The sequence below is a fragment of the Triturus cristatus genome, chromosome 5_2 (genome assembly GCF_964204655.1).
Source record: "Triturus cristatus chromosome 5_2, aTriCri1.1, whole genome shotgun sequence".
NCBI classification, from domain to species: Eukaryota; Metazoa; Chordata; class Amphibia; order Caudata; family Salamandridae; genus Triturus; species Triturus cristatus.
In genome coordinates this window covers 138915650-138930085 of record NC_140588.1, presented here as the reverse complement: position 1 = coordinate 138930085, position 14436 = coordinate 138915650, and positions in this window count along the sequence as shown.

The following is a 14436-nucleotide window of genomic DNA, read 5'->3' as shown; positions in this document are numbered from 1 at the left end:
CTGTCTCACCACCAAATTATTCGGAGGAAGTTGTATGCCGGTTAACTCTTCCTCCTTGCAAGTCAGGTCTGCCTGCAGTTCCCTCCTAACCCCACATGCGAGTCCAACGCAGCATACTGCATCACATCCTTCATTGCCTCCGTTTCGGTGGACCTATGGCCAGTCAAGGACCAATTGTTCTTTAAAAAAAAAAAAAATCTGACAACCCCTTTGCCAGTACTTGCCTGCCCTCCGCGTACTAGGGTATCTCAGGTGGGAGACTGCAGGTCATGGATGAGCGAGCTCTGCCCCCCTCCCACCCCAACAATTGACCTTGCAGAGTACTGGAACAAATGTGATCCGATAAGTACTGAGACATACGGGCCATCTTGACAACCCACGTGACACCGATAATAACACTCTATCTAATCTACTGTATGTATTGCATGGGAGAGTAGCAAGTGAACTTCTTCTCGGAGGGGTGGCTATTCTTCCATATGTCGCATAGCCACAGGTTGATGATCACTTCCTGTAGTGACGAGGCCACCCTAGGCTTGGTGTCTGGCATGGTGTGTGCCTTCCTAGTTCCCCATTTAAGATTCAGTTAAAGCCGCCCACCCAAATTATACAGCAATCCAGTGCCAGCGATACCACATCTCAAACTTTTGGAAAGAGTGCCCATCATCAATGTTGGGTCCATAAATGTTAACAATGGCTATATCAATACCATCTAGTTTGCCATGCACCAGGAGATGGCGACCCTCAATGTCAGTATCCATCCAAGTAATGCCGAACGGAACGGATGCTATCCATATAAGAACGCCCCTAGAAAAAGTTGAATAGTTAGCATAGTAAATTTGTCCCTTCCACTATTTGGCCAACTCACTAGCCTCCGTATCAGAGAGATGCTTCTCCTGTAAACTGTAGCATTTCTTTTAAGAAAGGAGCTAACCCTATAGCGCTTCTTATAGTTGACTTGGAGCCACACATTCCAGGAGATGAACTTGCAAGTCCTAGTCTTACCTATTGTTATCTAGGGTGTGCATGAGTATTGTTGCTTCCCTCCTCACAACAGGATGATAGCGACCCATGGGCCAACTTAGGAAAAACACAGAACATACTGCCCCCCTCCCCAGAAAAGCATAACAATCGTATTCTCATCAACCTGTCCACTCCAATTTTGAGAAGCCCCTCCCCCTGCTAAGTTATAAGGCACATACCTCCTTACATATTTGAATATAAAAAACACACAAACTCAAAGCATCCGACTGCAAAGTGTTCCACTGCTCCGGTGAGGAGTCCAGCACCGTTGCAAGGGAAAAAGACCAGCACCCGGTGGCTCACCACCCCCGGCCAGCATGTGCCCATGTCAAACCATGCTACATGTGGAGTATCGGACCCCTTCCCACCCACCCTGGGCCCAAGCAGTAATGGTACGGCAGAACCCCCACCCTCAATGAGATGGAGGGACAGCAAAGAACCCCTGGGACACATAAAAAGAACTCTTCAAAAATGACAGCTACTGTGTTCCAGTTTCATGGACAACATAACTACACTGGGAAGGAGCATCAGAGTTCACTCTGGGGAATTGCCAGTAAGCAAGGTCTCAGGCAGGAGGGAGTGCGCAACATCAAGAGTCCATGATATCATCCTCTCTGACCACAATGCGTGTAGGGCTCCACGAATCCCGCAGGCCCCCTGCTCCTATTCCTGGGGCACCTACCCCAGCCAGTCTCCTGCCATTGTGTAAGGTGTCTGTAGCGCTCTGGTTGCGCATAGGGAGTCTGTCTGACATGTCCAACCAGGATCAGGCATTTCAGGGCATTCGAAGAAGTGGGATTTTCCTGTTGCAATGATGTGAAGTTTTGCTGGATAGAGTAGCATATATCTAATCTCCTGCAACGTCTTTTTCACCTCCAGAAAGGATTTGTGTTGCTCCTGCACTTTGTTGGTGTAGTTTGGAAAGATCACAATGTTCTGATTTTCAAATTGTGGGATTGTCATTTCTTTGGCAGCTCTCAAAATAGCGTCTCTATCCCTGTAAATAAGTCCTTTAGCAATTTGGTCCTGTGGTGGTGCACCTAGAGGCGGCATGGAAGACCAGGGCCCTGTGTGAACTTTCAATGACAAATAAGTCTGACAGTTCCTTGGGGCATAATGTGTGCTTCACCCAGACTTCCAGGAACCGCCCTGCAGAGGAACACTCCACCCTTTAAGGGAATCCCAGGAGGTGTATATAATTTCAACATGATCGTCCTTCTGCATCCTCTACATGGCTTTACAATCTATATGTGACCACTGTCATTTGGCAGACCTGATGTTTAAGCAGATACATATCACCCTGTAGAGACGTGATATTGGTCTCTGTATTGTCCACTTTGAAACTTTCCAGTCATCAGCACGCAACTGGTTTAATTCAACAGAGACTGCCAGAATCTGCCCCTCCAGTGCTGTGTTAGAGCCCAGTATAGCTTCCAGAAAGGCTGCTCGGGAAGGCACCAGCAGCCGTTATGGTGAGAAGTCACTGAATGACCCTGGCAAGTAAGTCTATTAGTAGGATGTCACGGAGTAGTGTACTGCTTAATGATATTGCCCTGTTGGTACCGCTGGGGCCATCTTTCTCCATGTTGGTGAGGAGGTTAAGCAAGCTGTCCTAGAACAGTCTGTCGGAACCAGTCACAGGAGAGGGAGGCTACCAGTGAAGATCTGCAGCTAGTGGCTCAATGACTCTGGGCTGTTAGGAGTACGATGAAGAGTGAGTGTCTCTAATAACTCTGCTATGAGGCCCACAGATACCTGCTCCATGGCACCCTCACACTTTTCACTCCGAGGCCCAATTCCTAGAGGGACACTTCAACCACAGCTGGGCACCCCCGCTGTAATTCAAGCTACCCAGCAGGGCTCAATGTTCTTCCCCCAGTTCACTGCATGTTAGGTGAAGTTTGTGGGCGTCCCCTCTCCCAACCTTCCGGTCACAGGTTTTGTGCAATACTTCTCCGTGCTCCCCCAGTCAGGTACAGTCAGATGTCCATGGCCCTCCAAGGGCCCCAGTTAAAATAAGCAGGTAGGCCAACCCCACCCCACCCCACCCCTACACAGCACAATGGAGACCCCAAGCCAGGCCCGTGCTCTTGTCACCCTGTGGGGCGGACTCACCAGGCATGGCCGCAGGCCGAAAGCCCTGTTTCTCTGTAGGATGTCACTGGACTAGTGGTGTCTGTCAAGATGGGAAGTGATCCAGTTGAGGTAATAGGGGGCGGGAATCAATCTAATGTTTTGAAAATGTGTTTACCCCCTACACCATAGATTCCTTTGTAATTTGTCACAGATAACATGATTTATCTGTATGTGTAGTAGCCGATGATGGCTTCTTTTTCTTTCTTAATCCTCTGTCCACACACATGTATATTTTGTACAAATCAATGCACCATCACCTTACACAGAAAGACATGGCATGAATGGAAATACTTTTCACTTGGTTAAGTATCATTACTTCAGACACCACCATTAATGCATCCTATATTGTGCAACAAATAAATAATACGCAATGGTGAGAATTTTACATGAACATCACATAATCGTATTCAATAAAACATTTGTAAAGAAAAACCATAAGTCAAAAATACATCACCAATATTCATAAAAATTACAAACGTCAAAGGTACAACACCAGAACATGGAAAAATTACAATAAAATAAGTTAAGAAATGTACGGAATGGCTCCATATCCAGCTCTCCCCCACCCCTGGTGATTAATCGCACATCGCTCTGAGCCTTACTGCCTCCTTTAAAAAGGTAAGGAAATGCCATACAGTGCTCCCTTAGAGCATTAATAAAAAGGTAAAAGCAGGTTGCACTTGTTTAAAATTAACTTGTATTAAGAAGGGGATTAGAAAGGTTTTCCTAGGCATCTCAGAATTGCTACAGAACATTAAAAAATGAAGCATGTCCTGTGGAGACGTGCCGTCGCAGCCACAGGGCAGCAAGATCTCGCCTATGTTGCTCCCTCTAGGGTGAGCATGAAGAAGATGGAATAAAACAAGGCAAAATCTGGTCAATATAAAACGGTCATATGAGCCGGGAAGACCTAAAAGATAAGGTTCCATGGAAGGAGCTGTTTTCAGGAGGATGTGTCTATGCACACAGGGCTCCCTTATCTCTCATTCTTCCCTTTCCATCACCTTTAGTCTAAATAAGCATTAAAAATGCAATAGGTCTCGCCTTTGATTAAGTTAAAGCCATTTGCTTTGCTATACAATACCATTAGCAAAGCAAATGGCTTTAACTTAATCAAAGGCGAGACCTATTGATTTTTCAATGCTTGTTTGAAAATTACTGCAATATATCTCTGCGTGACAAACCCTGAGCTGCGGGCACCATATTTTTATTAATTTAAACCATAGCACGTGCCTTCCCCACTTTCAATCAGTGAGCAGAATTAAACAGCAAACTCGTACCGCCGCTAATCGAACAAATTGCAAGCACACAATGGTTCTACGTGCCTAGAAGAAATAAACTTCCCATTATAAAAAACGCACAAGACCCATGACAAAAAACTCACACGCATCCAAAAGTAAAATCTGAGGCTCAGTTTCCTTGTGGGGAGTCTTAGTCACGAGTATGCTCACCATTTGCTTGTTAACTACCGCATTCTAGCTCCTAGAAGCCCCGCAATGATAGAAGTATTTTTTTTTCCTCTGAAAAACCGCACTTACCAGACAGATTCTTAAGCCAAGCATCTTATTCCTTCTTCTGTGTCTTTCGGTGGTAAAATACGTTCGCCAACTAAACAGCTCAAATATCAAAACTCTTTTTTGAGCGTCAGTTAAATAAAGTTAACTTAAAACCTACGTGGCGTGGATCTGCGTGCATGTTTAGTTCAAGTTCCCAGTGCACAGTGTGGCGTGAAGATCCGCCTGCCCAAGCCTCTTTTGAAATGGAGTGGTTCATTTAATGCATCAATATAATGGAAGCAGCAGAATTATAAACCGAGAATGCAGTGTGGTATAAAAGAAACAAAAGGCTAAAAGTACCACTATTTTGATTCCCTTTTTGAAAATTACTTCCAAAGTGTGATATTTATTGTGGAGAATAATACCGAACAAAGAACAGTGTCTTGTCAATATTCACAGAGCCCCGCTCTGTCTGTACATTCAGAGGTATAAATGATGTATTGGGAGGACTATAGTTCCCATTGTGCTTGCAGTGTAAACAAAAAAGGCAGACAGAAGCTGAATGACAAATGGGCACAGAGGCCGCCATTTATTCAACCATCCCAGCAGAATAGTGAAAGGTGAAGTGTGGTGTGCTCCGCCGCGTCACACCACCATATGGTTTCAGAACATTGCTCGCAGGAGGCTTTATTCGAAAGGTTAAGTGTAATCGCATTTAATTTGCTATTTCGTGAATGAAAACTGTTCCAAGCGATCATTTATAACTGGCGCTGTCTCACAGATTACACGCGTATGGGCTGATTCATAATAGCGTATAAATGCTGGTTTGAAGTAGCAAGAGTAAGAAGGCAGTGTCGTACAGCGGAAGGGGGCGGGGAGAGTTCAGAATCTGCGTAAGAGGCGCAGTCGGAAAAGACAAACAGCTCTGTACCTGAACGTAATTTTCTGTGCACAGAGGAAGCGGCGATTGCTCTCACGCTACGGAGAGCCCCTCGACACTGCTGTAGGCGGTGAGAGGAGGCACACTCAGGAGGGGTGGAGAGGGAAAGGGCTGCAGGAATGAGAGCGTGAGGATTTGATGCACATCTCTTCTGCTGTCACGATATGACAGTTTGTCGATGTCAGGAGGGTGCGGCGCGCACGCTGTAAGGAATGCAGCTTCCACGTCACGGGAAACAAGATGGCGTCGGCTTGTCTGCATGGGCTGTCCTAAAAGTGGACAAGGCGGTAACCAAGAAGCCAGATTTACAGTCACGCGCCATTGGTTACCATAAACGATGACGCAAGCCAATGGGAAACAGGGACGGGGCTTCAAGTCAAGTCAGAATCTGTATCAATTCCAAAAGGCCCTCGCATGGCGAGAGCAGCGCATGCGTGCTGCTAACGCGAGGCGAGACATAAAAAGGACTCCTTTGCCCAAGGCAAGTCTTTCCTGCTAATGATATCAGGGGTGCAAAAGAGTTCAGGCCTACCTAGTTTCCTGAATATTTCCCGTATACAGTTGAACCAGGGTATGCGGTGAACACCATCTAGGCCAAGACAGTCCCTTAGTATCTTCTTATTGAGGGTGCTCCCATCACTTTACTATCCTTAAGCCAGTAAAATAAAGGGCGGAAAGAGAACAAGTCTGTCAGATAGGGCACACCCAGTTCGTTGTGTGACACATAACATTCGTCTCAAAACGTGTTTTCCACTGCTTTAAGCTTCTCATGGGCGGCATAGCCCCAGATCTTGCTGCCATGAGATACGCACCTAGATCTGTAAATCTGCAATAGGGCGTCTTTTTTTTATTACCCCTAAGGGAGAGCCAAAAATAACAAGCATTGAAAACGCAATAGGTCTCGTCTTTGATTAAGTTAAAGCCATTTGCTTTGCTAATAGTATTGTATAGCAAAGCGAATGGCTTTAACTTAATGAAAGGCGAGACCTATTGCATTTTTAATGCTTATTAATGATTCCCAGGGTCTCCAAGCATGGTTTACCAGAGTGGGGAAGGGCACGCACGAAGGCAAACAACATTTCAGCCACACATTCAAGCAAAAGCATACACTTCACAAATCAAATGGTAGACAACGCCGGCTGCTATATCATGTCCAATCAACCTTTCGTGGGTGAGGGAAGCACACCTGCCGGTAGTCTGCATTTCAATACTGAGGGCCGCCACCTTCTGTGGTGGGAAGCATATTTGTTGATTTTATTTTTTTTCCTTGTGTTTTATAAAGCGCAAACCCAACCCGAATATATGATCACCAGTTACATTACACAAGGAAACCTTGATCTTTGATTTTTTTTTAAGCACGGGTAAGTGAAGCAACTTGCCCAAAATCACAGGATGTTGAGCCGACGCCGAGATTCCAAGCTGGTTCCCCGGTTCAAAGGTCAGCAGTTCTGGTGTTAGTCCACATGATTTGGAAGTGAAACGTGTTTTGTCCTTACAGTGCATGTATCGAGTCCACACACCTTTTTCTGGTACATTAAGGAACAATGACCGCACTGCAATCAGTTCTGTCACAAGCGCTTGACCAACAGATACACATGCTAAACTTGACTGAAAAAAAGAAGCATTGACAAAGTCAGAAGGTCGTACCTACCTTTTAATTACATTACCCGCACTTTTGGTTTTGCCAGTGCTTTTTACTGATGCTCTTCGACTTTGGCTAAGAGAAAAACATGCTTAATTTTGAATGCGGGATGGCATTGGCTAAAAAGAGTTGCTGCAGCTCGATGACACATGTGCATGCTTCACCATGCAAGTGCACATATGCATCATGACATAGCAGATTTTTATTTTTTTAACTTTTAATTTACCTTTCCTAGAGGGTGGGTGCCAAACTTGAGGTGGAAATAAATAGAAAAAAATTAAAAGCACATTGAACAAAAAGATAGTTCCAGTACCAAATACCAGCTGCCGTACCTCACAAAAATATTTAAAAAGCATTAAAAAAATATGATGGCTGTGACGGTAAGAGTGGAATGGAGCTGAAGTCAACATGGGAGGGGGTGGGGGAGCAAATAGGAGCTATGGGGTGGGAGAAGAAGAAAATAAAAATAAAAGCACAAAGGAGAAAGAGCGAAAGATGGGAGAAAGGACTGGAAGAAACAGACACACAGGAAAGAGAGAGTGTGGATAGAAGCCAGAATAACCAGTTCACAAGGGGGGGGGGGTGCAAAGGGGCATGGGCCAAGGAATTGATGGCGGCTTATGGCTGCAAAATAGGTTCTAATACAGTCCATTGTATTAACTCCTGTAGCTATCAGTTAGAGAGAAATACTTCACTGAACTGTGCCAAAATGCGATTGGCAAAATCTTCAGCCTTCACATAATGGAAGGAGGGGCCCGACGGAGGGAGGGAAAGCGAAAGCACGCCACCATGCGTGCGCGTGCACACCTCATGTCCATACGCACGCTGCCATGCCGGGGCACATCTCTTGTCCATACGCGTGCACATCTTTTGTCCGTCCGTACGCGTGCACATGGAATTCGTATTGATTCCAAAAGGCCCTCGTATGGCGAGAGCAGCGCATGCGTGCTGCTAACGACAGACGAGACCTAAAAATGGCTGCGTTACCACATAGGAGACCCCACTTTTCTTTTTTCAAAGACCTCCAGTTTAGCTTGGCATCCAACATAACTCCTTAATAGGAGAAGACACTGGTCTTGGGGACCGGGATGGTCCCTACCTTGAAATTGAAGGATTTGGTTGACCCGTGACCTATCTGCATCACGTATGATTTGGAAATATTGACTAGCAGGTCCTAGGCTTCCATAAAGGACACGAAGGAGTTAAGTAATGTTTGCAACCCCCTCGCAGTCCGGGCCATAAGGACCGCGTCATCGGCTTACAGTAATACAGGCAGACCACGCTGGCCCACCTGGGGAACATTCTTATGTGTGGCTATCATATCCTTCTCTAAATTGTTAATATACAAGTTGAATAAAAAGGGAGCCAATATGCATCCCTGGTTACTTTGCCATTGTTCGTATAGTGAACCACCGCTTTAGTATCCCTGTGGAGCTCCTGTAAGAAGAGGACAATGTTAATGTCTACTCCCATGCACAGAAGTGCCTCCCACCATTTGCTTCTATTCACCCGGTCAAAAGCTGATGACTGGTCCATGAAGGCTAAATAAATCATGCCTGAATGTGCGACCGTGTATCTGTTTAAAATCATATACAGGTTAAGGCATTGATCCACTGTTGACCTCCTAGGGCGTAAGCCGTATTGAATATTGGACAGTATATTGTTTTCATCAGCCCATGTGGTTAACACCTCCAATAAAATGCTGCCCACCACCTTTACTGTTGAGTCCAACAGTGATATGGGCCTATAACAAAAAGTGCTATCCCTATTGCCTTTCTTAAAAATCGGTGTGATGGTAGATATGGCGGATGTATGACGTTACAACGCACACTATTACAACGCATGCACTTACAACGCATTTTTTACAACGCATAATCCATTACAACGCATGACATTACAACGCATGACACTACAACGCATTTTTAAAAAATACCTTTACAACGCACTACCATTACAACGCATACTACCTTTACAACGCATACCATTACAACGCATAATATTAAATTACATTTAAGGTAAGTATTAGATAGTATAGGGGTAAAAATTACTATTCTAACTCCAGGGGGTGCAACAGTAGGGTAAGTGTTGGATAGTGTAGGGGTAAAAATTACTATTCTAACTCCAGGGGGTGCATCAGTAGGGTAAGTGTTGGATAGTATAGGGGTAAAAATTACTATTCTAACTCCAGGGGGTGCATCAGTAGTGTAAGTGTTGGATAGTATAGGGGTAAAAATTACTATTCTAACTCCAGGGGGTGCATCAGTAGGGTAAGTGTTGGATAGTATAGTGTAATATTATGCGTTGTAATGGTATGCGTTGTAATGGTAGTATGCGTTGTAATGGAATGCGTTGTAAAGGTAGTTTTTAAAAATGCGTTGTAGTGTCCTGCGTTGTAATATCATGCGTTGTAATGGATTATGCGTTGTAAAAAATGCGTTGTAATGGTAGTGCGTTGTAAAAGTTGCGTTGTAAAGGTTGTTCCCCAGATATGGCCCAAGAGATGGGTGAGGCTTCTCTAATAGCTGCGTTAATCATAGAAGTAAGTACTGGCACCCACAGCTGAGGGTTAGATAAAAAGAGGTGGGGGTATGCTGTCAGGACCAGGGGCCATATTTCTGGACAGTCCCTCAATACCTCTTTTAACCTCTTCACCATTGATGGCAAGGGCCAACTTTCCTACCTCCGACATTCCACTGGCCCTGGGTCTATTTGACTAGAAAACATTTCCTGGAAATGTCTAACCCATACCTCCTCTGTTATGTGTGCATCCAGAGCCTGTCCAGCATCTCCTACCAGAAAGAGTCTGATGAACATCTCATCAAAAAAAGAATTGTATACATTCGGTACAACATTACTACATAACTATATACATAGCTTTATATTTATAAGTGTCCAACATATATATTCACATATTGTGCTCATTGTGAAGAATGAATGCTTTTTTTGTTTCTATGCCCGAACAGGTTGCCCATATGGTAATGGTCTTGTATGGGAGCCCTCTGGCTGGACTAGTCGTGTTGCTCCGTGTACGACCCCATAGTCTCCAACTGAGAGCCACTCCAAGGCAGCTGGGCCTGGTCTCAGTGCTGTCGTGGGGGCACTTCCTACTCCCCTAATCCCAGCGACATGACTCCAATGCAGGACGATGGTGAGGTGAAAGGTGAGTGTCAAAAGCCCCCACAACCAGTCTGAGGACTCTTCCAGTCCCCGCAGCGGCACCCCTCCAATCCCAGGAGGTCTCACAGCAGCCTCTGGAAGCCCAGCAGCATCCCAAGAAGGCTCCCAAGCCAGTCCTTCAGTCTCCACACTCAGGGCACCCCCATTTTAGCCACCTTGGGGGGGAGAGAGCGCCCCTCCCCCACCTCTGGTGGGGTAGATGTCTAGGAACAGTCGTGCCCCAAAGAAGGCTGCCTTGCTGTCTGTGTGAGCCCAAGCACAGTCACCTTGGCCCCCAGAGGCAAAAGCAGGGTGTTGAGGGAGTGTGGCTGGCTATCGCAGCACCCACAGCCACCGCGGGTCCCCGAACGACTCACCAAAGCGGTCACTGGCCCCGCCGATGCAGGCTTAAGCCGGGAGACACGCCAACACTGCGCTGGGTCTGCTGCAGGCCGCAGAGCAGGCTTACGGGCCCTCCCAGGTCTCCACGCGGCAGGGAGTGGCTGCCTCCTGGCAGGCATCCCTCTTCAGCAGGTCCAGGTAGTATGTAGCATTTGGATGGCTCCGTATTTTGGAGGTAGGTGCAGGATTCATCGCTGCCCTTGGCTAACACTGTCCCAGTGCCAAGGAGTGGGTGAGCTCCCTTCAGTCCAGCATAGTCCTCCATTATACCACGTGGAGCTATTCTTGGGAGGGGTTCTATCGCATCTCCCAACACCGCTGAAATCTCTTCAAAAACTCTTCGTCAGTATTTCTGAATGGTGGGACACTCCCAAGTGCCATGATAGAAGTGGGCCTCTGCATGTTGGCATCAGTTACATGTCGGTGCGGCCAGCTTATTGACCCATTGTAGACACGGCGGTGTGAGAATTCATATGGAAAAAATTTAGTTGGATTAGTCGGACTCTGGATGGGATCACCAGCATCCTCTGAGACAAGCATGCATCCACCCGCCTCCCCCCCCCCCCCCCGGTCTGTCTCCTCAAGGGGATGCACCCCTTGTTCCCACTTGGCCTTCAGTTCCTGCACAGGAGTTATTAACTAGGGTTCCATATATCCAGGAGATGCTTCCTCTGCCTATGGGGCCCATGAGAATTTTTGCCTCGAGGGGGCTGTGTTGTGATGCAGATTGCTGGAGCGTGTACTCAGGATGAAGGGCATGTCTCATCTGCAAGTATCTGTGACATTAGGATTTGTGTAAGGAATGTTAGCTTTGGAGCTCTGCCAAGGACCTAAAATGGGAACCCTGCCATAATGTCACCTACTTTCGAAATCCCAATGAGGTCCCACCTTCTGAACTCTTGAAGACGGGAAGTGTGGTGCAGCCATGTACCTGTTCATAAGGGGGTTTCAAGATTACGTTTCCGGTCCCGGCCTACCCATTTCAGGGCCAAGCATCACGATTTGTGGACCACTCTGGTAATGTCTGGTAGGGTCACAGGAATCAAACCTTCATAGAGCAAGTTAAGTATTTGATCCTGACCAATTGGGGCCACTTCGAGACGAACTGCCGGGTCGTGCCCACCCCCACTCGGCCAATCCTTCATATTCAGAAGTTGTGAGGCCCAATGCAGTAAAAAAAAATCTGTCATGCCCAACCCCCCCATCGCATGTGAACCGCTGGAGCTTACCGATTTTAAATAATGCCACCCTACCGAATGTTTTCATTGGGCGTTTGGACCATGTGTCAAGGGACATCAACTGTTCAGATTCAGAGCTGTAATAATTCAACTCCTTTCCTAAGCCATCATTGTCTCACCTGATACCGGGGATAACCAGTTGCAGCCCAAGTCATAGTGATGTTACCTTCAAATTAAAGAACAAATTCATGATTTGGTGGCAGTGGTAAAGTAGAGCCTAAAACTTCTTGATGATCAAAGTTAAGTGAGGATTAGCTAAAGCTTTATTTTATGATTGAGCGGAAAGTGAGGTTGTGCCAAAAGCTGGTTCATGATTGAAGGATGAAAGAAAGAAAAGAGCAGTTTATAGAGGAATTTAGGTAAGTGATGCTATTGATGTCTGACCGTGAAAAAAGTAGTTTCCAGAAAACCTCAATTTCACCACCAGCCGTGTCAGCATTGCCCACCAGTGACACTTGCAAGGGGGGCATGACCTTTAACAATTATGCACATAAGGAATGGATTTATTTAAACCTTGTGTAAGAGATGGATTTGTTCCAAGGTTATCTATCAATTTGTGCATCCTTAAGTAACATATCAAGTGAGAACTTCTGAAAATGGTCTAAGGATATATGTGAATAGAACTAGAGTACAAAAAACAAGTTTTACTGATTAGAAGCATTTCCTCACTATTTTTGAATATTGACCGAAAGTCCTAAAACAAGTTTTTAGAATAATTGGGGAATGAGTAGCAATTTCACTTAAAAAGGCATGTTTCTAGTGCGGTTTAAATGTGTGGTATTTTCTTAAAAATATATAAATTCATCATACTAACAGGACATTTACTTGAAAGCTATTGTGACTAAATTGCCCACTTCTTCAGTTATGGTGACACAATTCAAGAAATATTAAGACACCAATTTAATTTGCAAAGTGACTTGGACTCAATGTCTACTGCTCAGTGCGTTGTGATGAAAATGGCAGTAACACGTTTAACGTTAAACTGTACTCCTATCAAAGTATTTCATAGTTTAGCTGCATAAGGCATGCACTAAGAGATGCAGGCTGGTCGGCTAGAAGGTCTGGAAGAGAGTTAAATCCTCAGATCACCTCTGAAGTACCAGTAGTGATTAAGAGTAGCCAGCTACATGACTTGCTCAAAACATGGACTTGAGATGGAACATTACACTGAGTTTTTGTCAGGAGCTGCCGTTTGTTTTTTAGGGCAAGATCTATGAACGTAAACAGTTGGTGCAGTGAGGCATGGTATTTGAGAGTTCTGAGGTGACCTCAAATACAGCAATATGCTTGGCCACTCCGTTGTTGTATACCCAGAAGTTAGGACTCCTGTGCTACCAACCAGGATTTGACAAATGGGATGCGATCGGACTTTCCAATATTGGCCATCTTATCAAAAAAGGCAAAATCATAACGTTCCAGGAACTACAGGAGAAATATCAACTAGCTTAGGGGGAGATGTTTCGCTATCTGCAGATCCGCCATGCCTTAACAACTGCTGTCCCAGATATGGGTAGCCTTCTGGAATCGTCCCCATTGGAGGATCGGCTGCTTTCTGAACCAATCCCCGACAAAGCCATTTCATTAACATACCGCAGTTATGCAATAACCTACCTGACCCCTTCCAAGCTCTTCAAAGGCGCAGGCAAGCTGACATAGGAGACATCGAAGACGAAGACCGGCAAACTGCGCTGATGTCACCAAGGGAGGCACCTATCTCACTTCGCTTCCGCTTGATTCAATTAAAAATCTTACATAAAACATACCTCACCGGGATTACACTGGCAAGAATAGGGACTAGACAGGACGCATTTTGTCTGAGGGGGTGTCACCAGGAAGCAACTTTCTACCACACTATATGGGACTGTCCATTCCTGCGACCCTTATGGAAGGGGGCAACTACACACATGCAGGATGCACTCTGTAAATAGATCAGCCTCAATCCACCATTGGGGCTTCTTAACATTTGAGAAGCGACTGATCTCACAGAGGTGGAACAACAACTGGCCACTTTGGGATATACACTAGTAAAAAGAGCAATAGCAATGAAGTGGGGAGACCATCGACAAAGGCCTGGGCGGCCGAACTTAACAAGTGCATGATTGCAGAAAAAGAAGTTTAAATCTCAAGGATGTCCCAAGAAATGGGATAAAAAGTGGAGTGGGTGGAATGCATATCGAGGGGACTTATGTATAACTCCGACTGTGTAAATGGAAATGTCTAGGACTAATAACTGTACACCTGACATGATTGATTGATTATATGTTAGTTGTTAAACACTATGCAACGGATGTTATAAGATCGAAATATATGCACATTTATATTTGTAATGATTGTAAGTTTGTAATTAATAAAAAAATGATATAAAAAAAAATACAGCAATGTGAAGGGAAATTACTTGCTATTGAA